The following is a 19,440-nucleotide window of genomic DNA, read 5'->3' as shown; positions in this document are numbered from 1 at the left end:
AGAAGTGTATATGGAAAAGAAAAGGGTGATTAGGATGGAATACTGTGTTCCTCATAAGATCACATGACTGCAAAGGAGACTAGGAAAAAGGACTATAGGAGTAAGAGCAAAACCAATAGAGTACCAGGGAATAAAAGCCTTTCAGTAAGCAGAGTGTTCAAGCAGCAGAATAGACACTGGTGTGTGTTAGGGACATTATGGTTTATCGTTTCAAGATCAGGCTCAGTCAAGTCTGGTAAAAAAAAAGCCTGATTGAAGAGGCTTGAAAAATAAACAATGACTACAATGATGTGAGGTGGGAAATGGAAATAGGGATTTAAAATCTCTCTTTCAAGAAGAATTTGTTGTAAAGCAAAGAAGGGAAATGGGATGGTGGGTGTCTGTGTATGGTGATGCAGTCAACGAAGAGCATTTTTTCTTTTCAAATGGAACTTGGAAGATGGTTGAATTCTTATAGAAAATATCCAGTTTTTAGAAGTCCTAACCTTCCACATAGTTCTCCTTTCTGCATATGACTGTTAAAGACTGAATGTTTGTGTCCCCTCAAAATTCATATGTTAAAACTCTACTCCCCAATATGATGGTATTACGGGGTGGGGAATTTGGGAGATAATTAGGGTTAGATGAAATCAAGAGGGTAAATTCTCTTCTCTGCCATGTAAGGGTACAATGAGAAGTTGGCAGTCTGCAGCCCAGAAGAGGGCCATTACTAGAACCTGACCATGCTGGAACCCTGATCTCAGACTTCCACCTTCCAGAACTGTGAGAACTAACTTTCTGTTGTTTCTAAGCTACTCAGTCTATGATACTTTGTTATAACAGCACAAACTGACTAAGAAGACTCAACTTATTTTTACTTTCACACTACGTCTATCAGTTACTATAAGCATAACTGAGTCTTTAATGCTTGGTTTCAGGTTGAATTTGAAAACTAAAAAAAAAAAAAAAAATCACAAATCAGTGCAGATGTTACTGATTATACATTATTATTAATTTTATAACTGAGTACCATAGTTTATCATTTTCTTCCTTTTATACATATTTGGTTTCTCTGAAGAATAAAATTGCGTTTCCTATTTTCCTACTCTACTTGTCTTTATCCTTTATTCATTTTTTTCAGATCTCTGTCCAATTGGGTACTTTGTTCCTTGATTATCACCCATAGTCCTCTGCCTTCTGCTCCTTTGTGGACTCAGTTTTACTACGAGGACCTCTTTCCTAGAAACATCCTAGGACCTCCCTCCTCTCTTTTCCCAAATTTGGATCTGTCGTATTTTGTACCCTGCTTTATTTTGACTAACTCTTACATCTTCTTATGTATCTTCCTAGAACACAGCAGGGAGTACCTATTCTGAATTTTGCATTACAATTGTGTTTTTATTCTACATTCATACTAAAGGATCACTCAGCTGTATATAGAATTCTAATATGGAATCACACTTATTCAGAATTTTGAAGGGGTTTTTCTAGTATCTTTTATCATAAAAGGATAGGTAGGGCTTCCCTGGTGGCGCAGTGGTTGAGAGTCCACCTGCCGATGCGGGGGACACGGGTTCGTGCCCCGGTCCGGGAGGATCCCACATGCCACAGAGCGGCTGGGCCCGTGAACCATGGCCGCTGAGCCTGCGCGTCTGGATCCTGTGCTCCGCAACGGGAGAGGCCACAACCGTGAGAGGCCCGCGTACCGGAAAAAAAAAAAAAAAAAAAAGATAAAAACTGAAAACAGATCCAAGGCTAGGCTTGTTTCTATCCTTATAGGTAAGAAGTAATGTTTTCCTTTTTTTCGTCCTCCCTGAAAGATTTTAATGTCTTTTGTTTACTGTTATTCTTTTATTAATTTATAATGTTTTTTTTATAGAACAATTTTGGATTTATAGAAAAATTAAGCAGGTAGTACAGAGAGTTCCCATATGACCACCCAGCACAGTTTCCCCTATTTTCCCTCTATTTTAGTGTGGGACATTTATTACAAGGAATGCACCAATATTTATTTTTTATTATTATTATTATTTATTTATTTATTTTTGGCTGTGTTGGGTCTTTGTTTCTGTGCAAGGGCTTTCTCTAGTTGTGGCAAGCGGGGGCCACTCTTCATCGCGGTGCGCGGGCCTCTCACTGTCGCGGCCTCTCTTTGTTGCGGAGCACAGGCTCCAGACGCGCAGGCTCAGTAGTTGTGGCTCACGGGCCCAATTGCTTCGCGGCATGTGGGATCTTCCCAGACCAGGGCTCAAACCCGTGTCCCCTGCATTGGCAGGCAGATTCTCAACCACTGTGCCACTGGGGAAGCCCATATTCATTATTATTAACTAAAGTCCATAGTTGACATTGAGGTTCACATTTGTGTTCCACATTTCCCATAGGTTTTGAAAAATGCACAAGGTCATGTAGCCACCATTGCAGTATCATACAGAAGAGGTTTACCACCTTAAAAATTGCCTATTCTTCATCTATTCATCCCTGTGCCAGCCCTACTTCTCCACTCCACTCACCCTACTTCCCTGGCTATTACTACTTTTTTACTATCATAATGATTTTGCTGTATCCAGAATGTCATGCCGTTGAAATGGTACAGTTTATAGTCTTTTCAGATTGGCTTCTTTACCTTAGCAGTATGCATTGATGCTTCTTCCATGGCTTTTTGTGGTTTGAAGTACAGACCTTTAATTTTTATTGTTGAATAATATTCTATTGTATGGCTATACCACGGTTTATTTATCCACTCAGTTACTAAAGGATATCTTGGTTGCTTCTAGCTTATGAATAAAGCTGCTATAAACATTTAGGTGCAGGCTTTTGTATGGACATAACTTTTAACTGTTGGACTCAGTCATATCTTAAAACTATGTTGAGCTTTGTAAGAAACTACCAAACTGCCTTTCAAAGTGGGTCGCACCATTTTGAATTCCTACTGGGAATAAATGAAAGTTCCTGCTGCTCCATACTCTCTCCAGCAGTTGGCATTTGTCAGTTTTATGGATTTTGGCCATTCTAATAGGTGTGTATTGGTATTTCATTGTTGTGTTAATCTGAAATTCCCTAATAAAATATAACATTGAGCATCTTTTCATATGCTACGTATTTGCACATCATTTTTGGAGTGGTGTCTATTCAGCTCTTTGCCCATTTTTAAATCGTTGCATGCTGGAACTGAAACAGGAAATGTGAAGTATTTTTAATAATTTTTAGTGTGCTTGTTATTCTTTTAAAATTTGACAATGGTATGACTAGGTTTTTTTTAAAATTCACTTTTCAATACATTCTATAGGTTCCTTATGTATGTATACTCATGTCCTTCATGGGAAATTGTATTTTATTATTTTTGCTTAGAAAATATTCTTCAACACTACTAAATTTACCCTATTCTGCTGAAAGTTGTATTAGCTGAGTGTTGACCCTTTGTATTAATCATTTTTGTCTTTTATCAAACCTGTCATACTTTCAAAGGGATATCTTTGAATTTAACTTCCTATCCTATTTTTCTAGCAATTATCTTGTTCCCTTAGTATTAATTTTTCACAGTATTTTTTTCTTGTTTGGTGTGTGCAATATCTTCTTAAATACTTCTTAAGATTGGTGTGTGCAATATCTTCTTAAATACTTCTTAAGATACAGTATTTAGATTCTCTTCTAAATATGCATCATTTTTGTTTACTCCAGAATAATGTTTCCCCTTCTTCATCTTGATCTCTTTTCTTCTTGTTACAGGATTCCCTGAAATGTTCAGTGAAATTGCTTTTCTGTCTGTATTGGAAAAAATGAGGCAGCAAAAAACTGATGGAATCTCTTTCTATGTGGGTGGAAATTGTTTCACCGACAGACTTAGCTTTGTATTAGTCAGAAAGTTGGTAATTATATGAGGAAACCCTAAATGTTACAGTGTGAAGATTTTTCACTGGATGTTCTTTACCCGTGGTAGTAGTCGTTGTGGAAGGGAGTTTATATGATCAGGATGTCAATGACTTCCTCTTTTCAGCACTTATTTTACAGTTGTCCCCCATTATAATTGGAATTTGCAAATTTTAAACTTCTCCCAGAGCCAGAAAGAAGACTCTCTAGGCTGAAACTCCTTCCATCTGCTCTTTGTTCTTTCATACTTTAATAAATATACTCATCTGTGTCTATATCTATGTCTATGTTTATTATCTATAGATATATTCACATCTATCAGTCCATCTATCTGTCATTCTATCTATCTATGAGTGAAAATTAAGAGTCTGAGATTTGAAATGGATTTGAAAAAAATAGCATACCTAATAAAACTCTTATTTGTATATGAAAACTTCTAAGAGTAATGAATAGAAAGAAAAGCAAACTAGTTGCAAGGATTTAAAAAAAAAAGTTGGTATTAAGCAAGAGTTTATTGGATTTGAAAACACTACACCCTTCCCATCAAGGATCTTTAAGTCAAGCTTGCTTCATGAGTACTGAGACGGCACAAAAGCATATTAGAAAAGGTTTATTTCTGTGAGCTACAGAAATAAAGAAAAGTGGCATCTCCACTACTTAGGGAGGGAGATTCACTGTATTTAGTGCTTCATCAGAGAGCTCCATTGCTTTCTGAGGAGTATGAAATGTTTGTAAGTTGGAAAGCAAACATCTAATGTGGGAGAGGAACTTGGCTGGAGACAGTAAACTTATTGAAGATCTTTTCATGTCAGGACTTTACTTTGCTGGCCGTGGTTATGTAAATATTGCAACGATCTTAATCTCCTACCTCTCTCCCAACCAATGCCACCATTACCGTTCTTCTCTTTAACTCTGTAACCGCATGTTGCCACACTCCACTTGAGCTGTCAGTGAAGGTATTACTTAAGTTTCCGATAAAGCAAAGATTTAATGTAAAGCAAGACAAATGTTCCCCCTGCCGTTCTTGTACTTTAAGGCAAGGCTTCCCCATAATGTACCGAGGAGGAACAAAAGTTTATTTGGAAAAGTTTAATACCTGTAAACCGTAGATGTCTGAGCTGTTCCCTCCCTCAGTGTTCACTCCCTGGCAGTGACCAGTGTCCCATCTCAATCCATTTCTCTTCCCTTCCTTCAACACTCTTGTCCTGTGATTTGGTTCTTCTGTGCCTGGCTGTCAGCTTTCCAAAATCAAAACTCTTAATACATATAATTTACTTCCACTGGGGAGGTTGAAGCTTCCAGTGTTACTTCTGCCAGCATATTTGGCATTTTTGTTAGGGATTTTTCAGGAATTACAGATCTTTAAAAAAAGGGAGGCATCACTAATGCTGATGAGAAAGCCATTGTTACGGACCGGCAGTAAAGATGTGATAGCTCCTCTGAAAATATTTTCTAAGCACTTGGGAGTTGGGTTGGGAGGATTTCTCAGCTGTCACTTGGAAAGCATATCACATAGTAATTAATACTTACATGTAAGGCTGGCCTTGACTAAAGTAGCTACACGTTGAACATTGCTGATTCGTGTCTTACTTAGTTGGGACCCCTGCCCTTCTCCTAATATGTTTAACATAACAAGAATGACAATTAGATGAAAAACATACAGTAGAACTGACAACCATTAATAGAAGCACTAGTTGCCAATAAAAAATGTTATGATCATACTTCAGATGATACTGTGGACCACGTGTGTGTACTTTATGAAACATTATACTCAAGAAACAGTAAATTATAATTAATATGTTGGCTTTGAATTTCAACCTCTAATTTAGACCACTAATCCTAGGATCCAAGGTCAAACTGAATTTGGGAATGGATGTTAATTCGAAGCAGTTAGAGCATATTTATTGGAGCCACAGAGCTGCATACATTTCTGGCCTAGGAATTGAGGAAGCTGGCCAAGGAGATCCAGGTGAAGCTGCAGTAGCTGCTGCCCAACTGCTGCTCACACTTAGAAAATGAACCCTCGGATCAGTGACACCGTGTGTGAGAGGCAGCGGCTGAGGTACTTCTCACAGACCTTCAGAGTATAACACCTGCTGCTTTACTTCTATTTCTATATTCTGTACTTTGCGCCAAAGCTTCTGGTGGCTAACCCTAACCAGGAATGATGCAGGGAAGGAAATTCTGGGGAAATGTAGTTGCAGCTGAGCTAAGCTGAAAGAGTACACCACCACCACAACTGGTAATAATGAAAGTGCAGAATTGCCCGTGATGTGCACTCTCTCCTATTTACGCAGTTGCTATACTGAGCAGTAGCTGAGTAATTAAAGTCTCACCTTCAGAGGTGTCATTATTAGAACCGTGTTGGGGCTCTCAGATGTGAAGTCAAGCATGGTTCTTTATTATATAGCGTCCTGTGAATGCCTGCACCTTAGCAGCAGCTAGTGATTCTTATGATGGCACAGCAATAAAAATATACATTTTATAGCTATAAAATGAATAATACACTTATATCTATGAAAGCTAATATGTCCTCTCTCTCCTTCTGTACTGCATTTGTACACACACACACACACACACACACACAGCACATAGCCTGAAGTAATACCATAAATTACCTCAACATTAAAGAGAAAAACTGTTCTGGGTGAGTGTATGTAAGGAAAGTACTGTGAATGCACATAGAGATGACACACGTGCAAATAAAATGAAGGGAATTTGGTTTTGATCTAATGGTTTCATCGATTTTTCCTAAGCAGGATTGTAATTACCTGCACAGGAGCTTAAAATCACACGTGCAGTAAATTTCAGGAGTTATCTTATTAAATGAATATGTTATTTGTATTCTATATGGAAATGAGCCTTTGTGTTTTGACTTTATGCATGAGGTTTGGACCCCCTGGGTATCCTGTGGGGACCAGGCACAGCTGATTTCTTCATCTGCAAGGCAGAAGCCTGACAGGCACAGATGTGAGCTGCTCCAGCTTTAGATGTAAAAGCTGCGTTGTGAAGCCAGAATTCAGGCAATTAAGCAGGTTCCCCTCCTGGTAAGCTGGTAGTTAGCCAGGCCACTGTCTGTGCTGCCCACGCTGCTTCAGGCAGAGGGCTTGGTGAGGTGGAACACCTGAAGTTTCTTGCTGGAAAAGAACAAAGACTCAAAACCTAAAATGTTAAGGACCTCCTTTATGAAATTGCTTTAGCCTTTGGCTTTGCATTCTATAGACAGATTCAAATAAAATATAAAGAACCCAGGACAATATCATCAATAATCAATATAACTCCTTAGAATTACCAAACACATGCATTATTCATTGCATACGGTTATGTATGAATTATATTATGTACATATACGATTTAATGTTTACAGCAACCCTATAAGTCTATAACAGTATTGCTTAGAGATTAGGAAACTGTGACTCAGAGTGGTTCGGTGCCGTATGGCAGGTTTTACAGACTGTAAGTGGCCAAGACAGGACAGAAGCACAGATTTCCCTGCTATCAATCTCAGGGACCACTTTAACTCCTTTCTAAGCAGACAGGACATACATGAGTTAGTAAAATAAATAACCAGTTTAACTGGGCTCTCTAGAGCAGCTGTCTTAGATTATTCCATAGTTTTCATGCATCACTTATAAAACTAGTTCTACCCTGTCTTTATTTATCCATTAGTTTAAGAGTTACTAGTAGTTGTGAATTGGCACCTAACACTTTGACAAGTTTTTCAAATAAAAGTTAAAATTGTGAATAGTCACTAGAATACAAATACTAGTTTATGTTCTAGATGAGGAGGAAGTAAAGGGAAAATGAAAACTTCAGCAGACATATTATCAGGGGTTTTGCCAGGTGATTATACATTTTGTCACCAAAAATGAGATTGTTGTCTCCAACAATAAGAGAGAGATAGTGTATTAGTCCTTTCCAAAAGAGGAGACCAAAGTCAAAGTTAAGGATCTTTTCCCAAGGCCAAGGAGAAAGTAAAGAGTCAGCTGGAATTTGAACACTGGCCTGGTTCTCAAGATGAAAGGAGAAAGTGAAAAAAATGTGTTGAGTGCCTCCTCTATGGCATGTACTCTGATCAGTACCTTTCAAGCATTGTTTTCTATCTTTATAGCAACGCTCTGAAGTTAGTAACTATTCACCTCATTTTACAAATGAGGAAAAAGATTCAAATTAACTTAAATTGCCTAAAATCCCAAAGCTAGTAGTTGGCAGAGAAGGAAATCGAATGTCTGACTTCAATGTTTGAATTCCTTCCACTAACAGATCCCCCAGATTGCTGGGTATATACATGGAAATGTAAACAACACACGGGAAATAAATGACTTTGTTAAGACAATAGAATAAGAACAATTCATAGAACAGCTAAAGAATGCTGAGCCCTCCAATACCTGCTACAAAAGTAGGATACAATTTTGTGAGTTCTTTTTCCATTAAGCCTCAAAGAATACTGTACTTTAAGAGAGCAGTATTTCATCTATTTTTTGCCAATATTCTCATACACACAAGCTTACATGAAACATTCATCAGGAAAAAAAAATGCAATAAACAGGAAATGTAGCTAGGTACAGTGAATTGTGAATTGCTTCTTGGGTTACTCTAAACGGAAGGAAAAAAAAACTTCAAGAACCAAATTAAACATACACATCATTATCAACAAAAGTAAATGGAACAATAATAGGTTTATTTAAATATGCTTTTCATTCAAAAACTTCTACACTGACTAAAATCAATTATTCTTACCTAGGGTTATGTTAGTTAATGTTTAATACTTTACCACTTTAATTGCTCCATAGGACTAAAAGTTGAATAAATAATATTAACTAAATACTTCAATACTATTTTTGATTATAACAAAGTTTAATTAATGGAAATAAACTATTCGATCCCACCCTATGAGAACTGTGTTGCTTTAATCATAATTGTCTCTCAAAATGAATTATGTATGCATAGATAGTCTCCTTTTCAGGAGGTGGAACTTAGTTCCCTGCAACTTAATGTCCCTGGGCAGGACAACCTCCTCCCCGCAGGCCACCATCACCACACTGGAGGGTGGGGTAGATTTATTTACTATTCACTTCCAAAGAATAGAGTAGGGAAAGGAAAAAAAAAAAAAACAGTACAGTGGAAAAATCTGTGAAAAACTATCCTAATCAAGTGATGAAGCAACTAGGTGAATCAGTGATGCCACATATCATGTAGCCCTGATAGGATGTGAAGAGAAGGGTACTTCACTTCTACACTATTCTTTCCCAAACCCCACAGCCCTGGTTTAATCACAGGGTAAACATCAGACAAACCCAGATGGTAGGGCATTGCAGAGGCTACCTGGTCCATACTCCTCTAGACTGTCAAGTTCATGAAAATCAAGGAAAACTGAGACCAGGGGAGACCAAGGAGAGATGACAACTAAATATTTTGAAGCACCCTAGATTCTATCCCCAAACATAAGGAGACCATTATGGAAAAACTGGTGAAATCAAACTAAAGTCTTGAGTTTAGTTATTAGTAATGTGCTGATGTCAGATTCTTAGCCTTGACAGATGCACCAAGGCTTTTCATATCACGAATACAGCTGAAGCACCATGTTTAGTCCTCCCCAATCGCATCTTTCATTTCATAGTAGTAAATGTTAAAATTAAGTTTCTTTAATATTTCCATCCCTATTTTTATGCCTTCATTTAAAGTGCACTTATCTTTTCAAATGGATTTATATTTATATTTGAAAAGGGCGTTTTTAAATGTCATATAAATAATAAAATATTTCTACAACTTTATTTTGCATAGTGTATAGTGTTAAAAATTCATTTATGTTTATATACAAAGCTTTAGTCAATTTATTTCACTGCTCGAGTACCTCAGTGGTACATGGACAAAGGTTGTAGAGATGGAATAAAGTAGTGAAGTCAAGCTCTTTGGTCTCAAATTTGAATCACAGTGTCATAAGAAATTAAGGTATTTTATCTCTGGGAATTAAGTAAGCCTCTTGGATTACTCTCATACCATGAAACTAAGGAAAGTCTTTCTGTGAAAAATTAGTATGCATATTAGAATTTCTAGTAATGTTCATCAGTGTTATTACTTTTTAAAATGGCTTTTTATTTTAAAACAGTTTAGATTTAAAGAATTATTATGGAGATATTACAGTGAGTTCCCATATTCTCTCCATCCAGTGCTGTGGGTTAAATTGCATTCTCCCCAAAATATGTTCAAATCCTAACATTGATACCTACGAATGTGACTTTATTTGGAAATAAGGTCTTTGTAGATATAATTAATTTAAGATGAGCTCATACTGGTTTTAGGATCATCAGTGTCTTTATAAGAAGGCCATGTGAAGACACAGAGATACAGACACAGAGGTCAGAACATAATATGAAGATGAAGGCAGAGTTTGGAGTGATGCACCTACAAGCCAAGGAGCACCAAGAAGGTAAGAAGCACCAGAAGCTAAGAAGACACAAGGAAGGAGGCTTCCCTAGAGTCCTCAGAGGAAGCATGGCTTTGTTGACACCTTGATTTTGTACTTCTGGCTTCTTGAAACGTGAGAGAATAAATTTTGCTGTTTTAAGACACCTCGGGTGTGAGGATTTGTTATGGCAGTCCTAGAAAACGAATATACCCAGTTTCTTGTACTACTGTGTCTTATATTAGTATGGTACATTTGTCACAGTTAATGACCCAATGTTGATTTATTAGTTTTACGTAAATTCATACTTTATTCATTTCCTTAGTTTTTCTCTAATGTCATTTTTTTTCTCTTCCAGAATTCCACCCAGAATTGCACAATACATTTAGGAATCATGTCTCCTTAGGCTACTCTTGGTTATGACAGCTTCTTAGACTTTCCTTGTTTTTGATGACCATGGCAGTTTTGAGGACTACTGGTCAAGTATTTTGTAAAATAAACCTCAATGGTAAGTCTTTCTTTTAATTTAGTGTCTTTCACAGAGCAAAATTTTAAATTTTACTAAAGTCCAAATTATTTTATTTTCCTCTCATGGATCATGCTTTTGGTTATGTATTTACAAATTAATCACCAAATCCAAGGTAATGTAGATTTTTTTGTCCTCTGTTTGTTTCAAGAAGTTTTATAGTTCAGAAATTTACATTTAGGCCTATGATCGATTTCAGGTCAACTTTTCTGAAAAGTCTAAGGTTTGTGTCAAGATTCATTTTATTGTGCACGTGAATGTCCAAGTTTTTGAGCACCATTTGTTGAAATGACTATCATTTATCCAGTGACTTACCTTTGTTCCTTTATCAAAGATCAGAAGACTATATTTATGTAAAGCTATTTTGGGGTTCTCTATTCATTTCCATCATCTGTCCATTCTTAGCCAATATTACATTCTCTTGGTTAACGTAGACTTACATTAAATCCTGAAATTAAGTATTGTGTGTTCTCCAACTTTGTTCTTCAGTATTGTGTTGGCTATTTCTGTTTCCTTTGACTCTCCATATGAACTGTACATTAAGTATGTCAATATCTAAAAATAACTTGCTGGGATTTGTTGAATATATAGATCAAGTTGAGAAGATGTGACATCTTAACAATATTGAATCCTCCAGTCAATGAATGCAGAATATCTCTCAATTTATGTAGGTCTTTGAGGATTTTTGGATTTTTTTTTAAATCAGTGTTTGTAGTTTTCCATATGTGTGTTGTATACACATTTTGTTAGAAGTATACCTACTTAATTCATTTTTTGGATACTATAGTAAATGATTCTGATTTTTATATATAGATACTGATTTATAAAGATATAGTTTTTTTGAATATATATTTTTTATATATATATATATATATTTTTTTTTTTGAATTCCAATTGTTCATTGCTGGTATATGTAAAAGCAATTGAATTTGTAACCCTTGTATTCTGTGACCTTGCTCTACTTACTTAGTTCCAGGAATTTTGGGGGGATTCTTTGGGATTTTCTATGTAAACTTTCATGTCATCTGTTAATAGAAGCAGTTTTATTTTTTTCTTTCAAATCTGAATGGTTTTATTTCCTTTCTTGTCTTATTGAATTAGGTAGGATTTACAGTACAATGTAAGTGTGGTATGACTATGAGTGGTAAGGGAGTACTTTGTTCCTGATCTTATGAGGAAAGTGATCAGTTTCTCATATAAAGTATGAGGTTGATTGGAGATATTTTTATAGATGTTCTTCATCACATTGAGGCAGTTTTTCTTTACTCCTAGTTCGCCACAAGCTTTTATTATGAGTCAGTATTGGATTTTGTCAAATGAATTTTTTGCATCAATTAATATGATCACACATTTTTCTTCTTTAGTCTGTTGATGTAATAGATTGTATTGATTTATTTTCAGATGTTGAACTTTGCATACCTGGAATAAATCTCTTTTGACTATGGTATATAATTTGTTTTATACATTTTTGGATTTGTTTTACTGATATTTTTTTGAAAATTTTTGTGTCTATGATCATAAGAGATATCAACCTCTAGTTATCTGGTTTGGTATTAGGATAATGCTGGACTCCTAGAATGAGTTAGAAATTATTCTTCTGGCTTCTAATTCTGGAAGAGATTGTGAAGATTTGGTATCATTTCTCATATTAAATGATAGTAGAATTTACAGTGCTACCATTTGTGCTTGGTGATATTTTTGGGGAAGGTAATTAGTTATAACTCAATTTCTGTAACAAGTATAAATCTATTCAAACTATCTTTTTCTCCCTGTGTGAAGTTTTGTAATTTATCTTTCAACAAATGTCCATTTCATCTACATTCTCAAATTTGTGAACCTAGAGTTGTTCATGTTATGCCTTGATTTCCCTTTTAATGTCTATGAATTGAGTATTGCTTCTCTTTTATTTATTGTGTTAATAATTTCTATCTTCTTTTTTTCCTTGCTTAGCTTGGCTAGAGGTTTAACAATTTTATGGATCTTTGCAAAGACTTATCTTACAATCATACAGTTTTGCTTACTTTCTCTTTTTTTTCTATTTACAATTTTTGTTTTCTACTCTAATTCTTATTGCTTTATTACTGCTTATTTTAAGTTCAAATTCCTCTTCTTTCTCTAGTTTCTTAAGTTGGAAGCTTAGGTAATTAATTTTAGATGTTTCTAGTTTTCTAATATATGCATTCGATGCTATAATTTTCTGTCTAAATACTGCTTTGCTGCACCTTGATAAGTTATATTTTAATTTAGTTAAAAATATTTTAAAATTTCCCTTGAGACTTTTTTGACCCATGTGTGATTTAGAAGTATCTTGTTTATTTTTCAAATATTGGAGATGTTCCAGCATTTCTTCCATTACTGATTTCCAGTTTAATTTCATTGTAGTATGAGAACATGATTGCATGATTTCTATGCTTTTAAATTTGTTCATGTGTGTTTTATGTCCAGAATATGGTCTTTCTTGGTGAATGTTTCATATAAGTTTAAGAAAAATGTGTTTTCTGCTATTTTTGGATGCAATCTACTATAAATATTAATTAGATAAAGTTGATTGACAGTTCTGTTCAGGTCAACTATATCCTTATTTTCTGCCTGTTTGATCTATCAATTACTAATGGTAGTGATAACTTAAGGTAACTAAGAGAGTGGATATGCATATTTTTCCTTTCAAGTTTATCTATTTTTGCTTCATGTGTTTAGATGGGTGAGTGAAAACACATTTAGCATTGTTATAATTGATGATTTTACTTACTCTGAAGTGTACTTTGTCTAGTTACTCCAGCTTTCTGTTGATTTGTGTTAGCATAACATAGCTTGCTTTAAAATATTAATTAATTATTTTTTTGGCTGCATTGGGTCTTAGTTGCGGCATGCAGTATCTTTCATTGTGGCGTGCAGGCCCTCTAGTTGTGGCATGTGGGCTTAGCTGCCCTGCAGCATGTGGGATCTTAGTTCCCTGACCAGGGATCAAACCGGCATCCCTTGCATTGCAGGATGGATTCTTAACCACTGGACCACCAGGGAAGTCTCACATAACATATCTTTTTCTATCTCTCTACATTTAACCTACCAGAGTCTTTATATTTAATTTGTGTTTTATAGATAACATATGATTTTGGCTTTTTTTTTTAATCTACTCAGATCATCTCCCATCTCTGGTTTTCAACTGATGTATGTTGACCATTTACATTTAAAGTGATCATTGATATATTTTTTACTGTTTTTTTTTTTTTTTTACTGTTTCATATTCATTGCCAGAGACTCCTTTTTCTGCCTGCTCCGATTTTAATTAAGTTTTTATTATTCCATTTTATCTCCTCTCTTAACATATTAATTTTACCTCTTTAAAAAAATAGTGTATAGTTTCTCTAGAGTTTACAATAGACATTTACTAATATCCACTTTTTTGAATCTAAGCTTATATTCAAATAATCTTATTCTGCTTTATCTGTAGTACAGGCATCTTATATCAGAGTATTCCTAATTCCTCCCTCCTACTCCTGTGACTTTCTGTCATTCATTTCACTACCCATATGATAATAAATTAACCAACACATTGTCACTGTTATTGTCTTAAATGAACAGTTATATTTCAGATCAATTAACAACAAGAAAAATAGAAGATTTTATTTTACTTTCATTTATTTTTCTTTTTTATGTAGGTATAAGTTTATTATCTATATTATTTTTCTTCTGCTTGGAGAATGTCTTCTAATATGTCTCACATGGTAGGTCTACTGGTAATAGATTATCTCAGTTTTTGTTTGAGAAAGGCTTTATATCTCTTTCAATTTTGAAGAATAATTTTGTTGGAGGTGGACATGGTCAGAGAGAAGAGCAACCTCTAGATGTGCTACAGATTTAAATTTCTTAACTTTTCTTGGAACTTTTTGGGGGGAGTGCAGATGTTTATATCAACTTACTTTTTCCGAAATAATATGGAACATGCACAATTTAAATATATTATATTCATATAACAAAGATATCAGGGAAGTCAATAGAAATAAGAAATAGTAAGTTATAGCCTCAAAATATTCCCTTTGAGTAGTTCAAACCAACATTTCTAATATAATCAATTGTATTTCTGACTAATATTTTTTTAACTTTTGAAAACATATCACATACCCACATTCCTCAAACATTAACATTTTACAAGGTTTAATTTTCTTCCTCACTCTCATATAAATGTTACTACTTTTCAGGACTCTTTGAGAATATGCTGCAGATCTGAGGTCCTTGTATCCCTAGATACTTCAGTATGCATTTCCTAAAAACAAAAACATTATATATCTCTACAACACAATTATCACTATCAGTAAGTGTACACAGGTACAATATTATTTTGTAATCCAAAAATTTAAATCAAATTTTATCACCCAGAGACCAGCCCATGCCTGTGCTGCATTTTCTTTCCTGTTCTTTAGTCTTCTTTAATCTGAAACAGTTCCTCAGTCTTTGTCTTTTATGATCTTGGCAGTTTAAAGAGTACAGTCTACTTATTTTGTGGAATGCCTCTCAATTTGCCTCTATTATTTTATCCTTTCCAGTGAATCCTATCAATTTCTTTGTTCTATTTTTGCTGCTGTTAGCATCAATCTCTTGGTTAAGAATGTTATCTGCAAAGTTTCTCCAGTGCACATTTTCTCTTTGGAAAAATAGTTAGCACTTTGTGGGAAAGATACCCTGAAATACTTAATTCCTCTGCTCCTCCTCCCACTCTACTCCCCCATCTCATCAAAGTTTCAACATCTTTGCCTGACTATAGCTTAATCTTTCTTTAGGGTGCAAAAATCACTTCTTCCATCCTTTGGCTAAGCTATACTCTCCTGTTAATAATGATAGGTTACAGCATCATCTAGACTCTAGCTCCAGCCTCGCTGATCTTGCTGGAGCAATAAAGAGATAGATCTCCACCTTCACAGCACATGGATGGAGAAATCCATGAAAATATCCTGACTTTTGTGACATATTCTTCCTATCAATTTTCTTCAGAGGAATCATTTTTTTAATGTCAAAGAAAAAAGGTGCAGAGGTGCCATGGTCATTTAAATAGAAAAAAACAAAGGCTGCCATAAAAGTTGAAGGGCTTGCAAGTGAGGTTGTGGGTTTAGAGGAACAACATGCTACGTGGTGTGAGACTCAATTCACTATCACGTTTCAGCCATTTGATGAGAGCATCTGGTACATGACCTCTAATAAGCCCTGACAGGGTCAGGGCTCTGGGGTTGAGTGCAGAGAGCTACATCCATACAAGGCATAATTGTGAAGAGCCTGGAATTTCTGGAGGAGGTTGGAGATTGAGAGAGTTAGTAAACACTGGGGTATTATTTGTGCTGGACCCCCTGGTTCAAACAAATTTAGACAGTATCAGACTCTATCAGAACCAAATTCAATTTCATCATGTTGTCAACTGAGGAGGGTGTAATGTTTAGCCATTTTCCTTAAAAGCACATTCTGTGCTAGTGGATAACTTCAGAGAGACTCTTAAAGGTAAAGGAAAAAAAAAATCTGGAAACAACATCTGACCCACCACTCCTGCCAGGCACAGAAGGGCTTAGTTAAGAAGAGAGGAGGCGGAGAATGAAATCATTCTACCTCCCTGAGGTTAAGTGACTTGCTCCTGTCCTCATGACCCCAAAGCTGGAGCTCTGAATCTCAGAAAATGCACCCTCACTAGAGTTCAGAGCTCATAACACTGTTAAGAATGTGGCAGGAGCTCAACTGATATATATACAATGAAAGGGAATGATATATTGGAATACAAAGGAAAGTTAAAATGAAGCCTCCATATTCTAAGATATGCACACCCGATAGCAGAAAATCATCAAAGAATTTGTATCCTCTATGAAAATTCAAAAGTGCTTTTCTCAAACCACTGTTCATTTTTATATTTCAGGAATTATGGATCTAGGACTGTGTTTCTCTCTGCATTTTTTTTGATTCAAAATTTAGAGCTGAAACTAAGACTTGCCCCATGTGACATATTAATGCATAGAGCCATAATTATGTGTGCAAAGCTTGTCCATGGTTTTATTATTCTTCTATTCATATTTTTCCATTTATATGACTCTCAATTTTTCTAAATATATATGCCAGAAATTGTCTTTTGCAAAGACTTGTTTCAGAAAATAATATTTGCCCTTAATCTGAGATTCTAATCTCAAATTTTAAAACTATCTTAACTTGAAGAATAATTTAATATTTATGGAAGACACACCAGGCAGAAGTTAATTCAAAGGTAGCTGTATATGAACCTACAGAATACTTGACAAAATCAAAAAAAAAAAAATAATGAGAGAGAGAGAGAGAGAAAGTGAGAGAGAGAAAGGTTAGAAATTTAATAAATATCCAATCAGTGTTCAATATCATAAAAATGGAACTAAATAATTATAATGAGATCATAAAAATAAACCTACAGGGCAAATATTTTAATAATTGTTTAATGCTTATAATCACGTACTTGTGGTTTAGGATAAAATTTCTAGGAGAACATCATACTTGAATTCAAAAAGTATTTTATCTTAAATAATATGAATAATATGCTAGATGTCTCAATAGATGTGTGGGATGATGGTGACTTTGTAAATTAAGAAAACAAAATATTTGAAATTTGAAGGGTGGTAAATGTATGTATGAATTACTAGAGTACAAATAGGTGCATGTACCTAAATTAATAAAGTTAATATACATAAAATATTTCACTGTTTAATCTATGTCTTGAAAGTTTACATATTGAAAGTGGTACAAAGCATCATTTATTTGATTATCCCATTGAAAAATTAGTGAAAATCTTACATCCATGTATTTGGGAGCATATCTTTTTTTTTTTTTTTTTTTTTTTGTGGTACGCGGGCCTCTCACTGTTGTGGCCCCTCCCGTCGCGGAGCACAGGCTCCGGACGCGCAGGCCCAGCGGCCATGGCCCACGGGCCCAGCCGCTCCGCGGCACGTGGGATCCTCCCGGATCGGGGCACGAACCCCTGTCCCCTGCATCGGCAGGCGGACTCTCAACCACTGCGCCACCAGGGAAGCCCGGGAGCATATCTTTGATTCTTGATACTACATATGTTTTTATATTCTACTTTAATTGTGGAATACCATAATGACATCAAGACAAATATTACAATTTAACTATTTATGGGCTTTGTAACAATATACACTTTCATAATGGATATTACAGTGGAATGTAATATCACAATTGACTTAAATATTTAATGAGCAAATGTATTGTTCTTGAACAATCAATTATGCTAAGTTTATGTGAATAACGTATGTTCCCCTAGGAGAAGGCTGAGAAATCCAGTTCCAAGGCCTCATATTTCTCTTCAGTAAATAGACTGGGTTTTTTTTTGTTGTTGTTCATGGTAATGAGATGGAGATGGGGCTGACATTAAAAGATCAACATCTAGTTCCTATGCATTTGTAAGAAGATTTTCTTTCTTTTTTTTTTTTTTTTCTTCGGTGGCGGGCCTCTCTGTTGTGGCCTCTCCCGTTGCGGAGCACAGGCTCTGGACGCGCAGGCTCAGCAGAGCAATGGCTCACGGGACTAGCCGCTCTGTGGCATGTGGGATCTTCGCGGACCGGGGCACGAACCCATGTCTCCTGCATCGGCAGGCGAACTCTCAACCACTGCACCACCAGGGAAGCCCAAAGATTGTCTTTTTAAATAATATTAAAACATAATTCTTTTCTCTACTACACATTTGTTTCTATATATCCCATAAAAAAAGTTACAGTTACTATTACAGTCAGGGATCATGACTAGGTTCCTTTTTTTCTCCTTTCCTTCCTTCATTCCTTCTTCCCTCCTTTCCTTCACCCCTTTCTTTCCTTCTTTTCTTTCCTTTCTTTTTTTCCTTTTTAACGTCCACATGACCTTTGCCAATATTGTTACTAGAGGCTTATTTCCAACGACTCAATAGCTAAGTCTCTTTCTTCTCATTTCCTTCTTCTTTGCAGCAGTGACATCAGGCCAGTGAAAATGAAATGTTATAGTCGACAGTGTTTAATATTATTTGTTCCTGTCACTGTTAACACTTCTATTATTATCAAAACGTTTAGATCAGCACTGTCAGTTCTAAAGGACCTGCTGACATACCAAGGGAAACTTTGATAAACAGTTCTGCTGTATTTTCTCTATATTTTTTATAGTCCTTGTTTGAAAATATTTTCTTTTTCCTCAGGATATTTATTTTGAAAAAAAAAAAACCCTGATTTTTAAGAGCTCATCAATTCCACCTTTTTATTTCCCACTTGAAGTTTTAATCCTCTGCTTCTACCCTCACAATTGGTTGCTGTGGAGGTGATTAAGATGTCACAAATATAGGATTATTGTAATTCTGGGCAGACAATAAGTCACAGATGATTTTCTAAGGAACAAAGATGTCATTTTCATGTAGATATATCACCCATTTCAAAGTGAGAAAAGGGAATGAAAGACATAAATATGAGATCTAATAGTACCAATTATAAAAGAAATAGCTAAAGATCAAAATTTCACATGAAACATTAATAACTCTGAAAAATTTATATATACACTTCATGTTTTTTTGAATTCTGCAGTTCTTTTAATATACATGTGTGGGCCTGCAAATATCAAGCTTGTGTGTATTGGTATACTCTCCTTAATCTGAACACCTAATTGAATGATATATGTGAACTTGAAC

The sequence above is a fragment of the Orcinus orca genome, chromosome 12 (genome assembly GCF_937001465.1).
Source record: "Orcinus orca chromosome 12, mOrcOrc1.1, whole genome shotgun sequence".
Taxonomy (NCBI): domain Eukaryota; kingdom Metazoa; phylum Chordata; class Mammalia; order Artiodactyla; family Delphinidae; genus Orcinus; species Orcinus orca.
Note: the sequence above shows the minus strand (reverse complement) of the source record.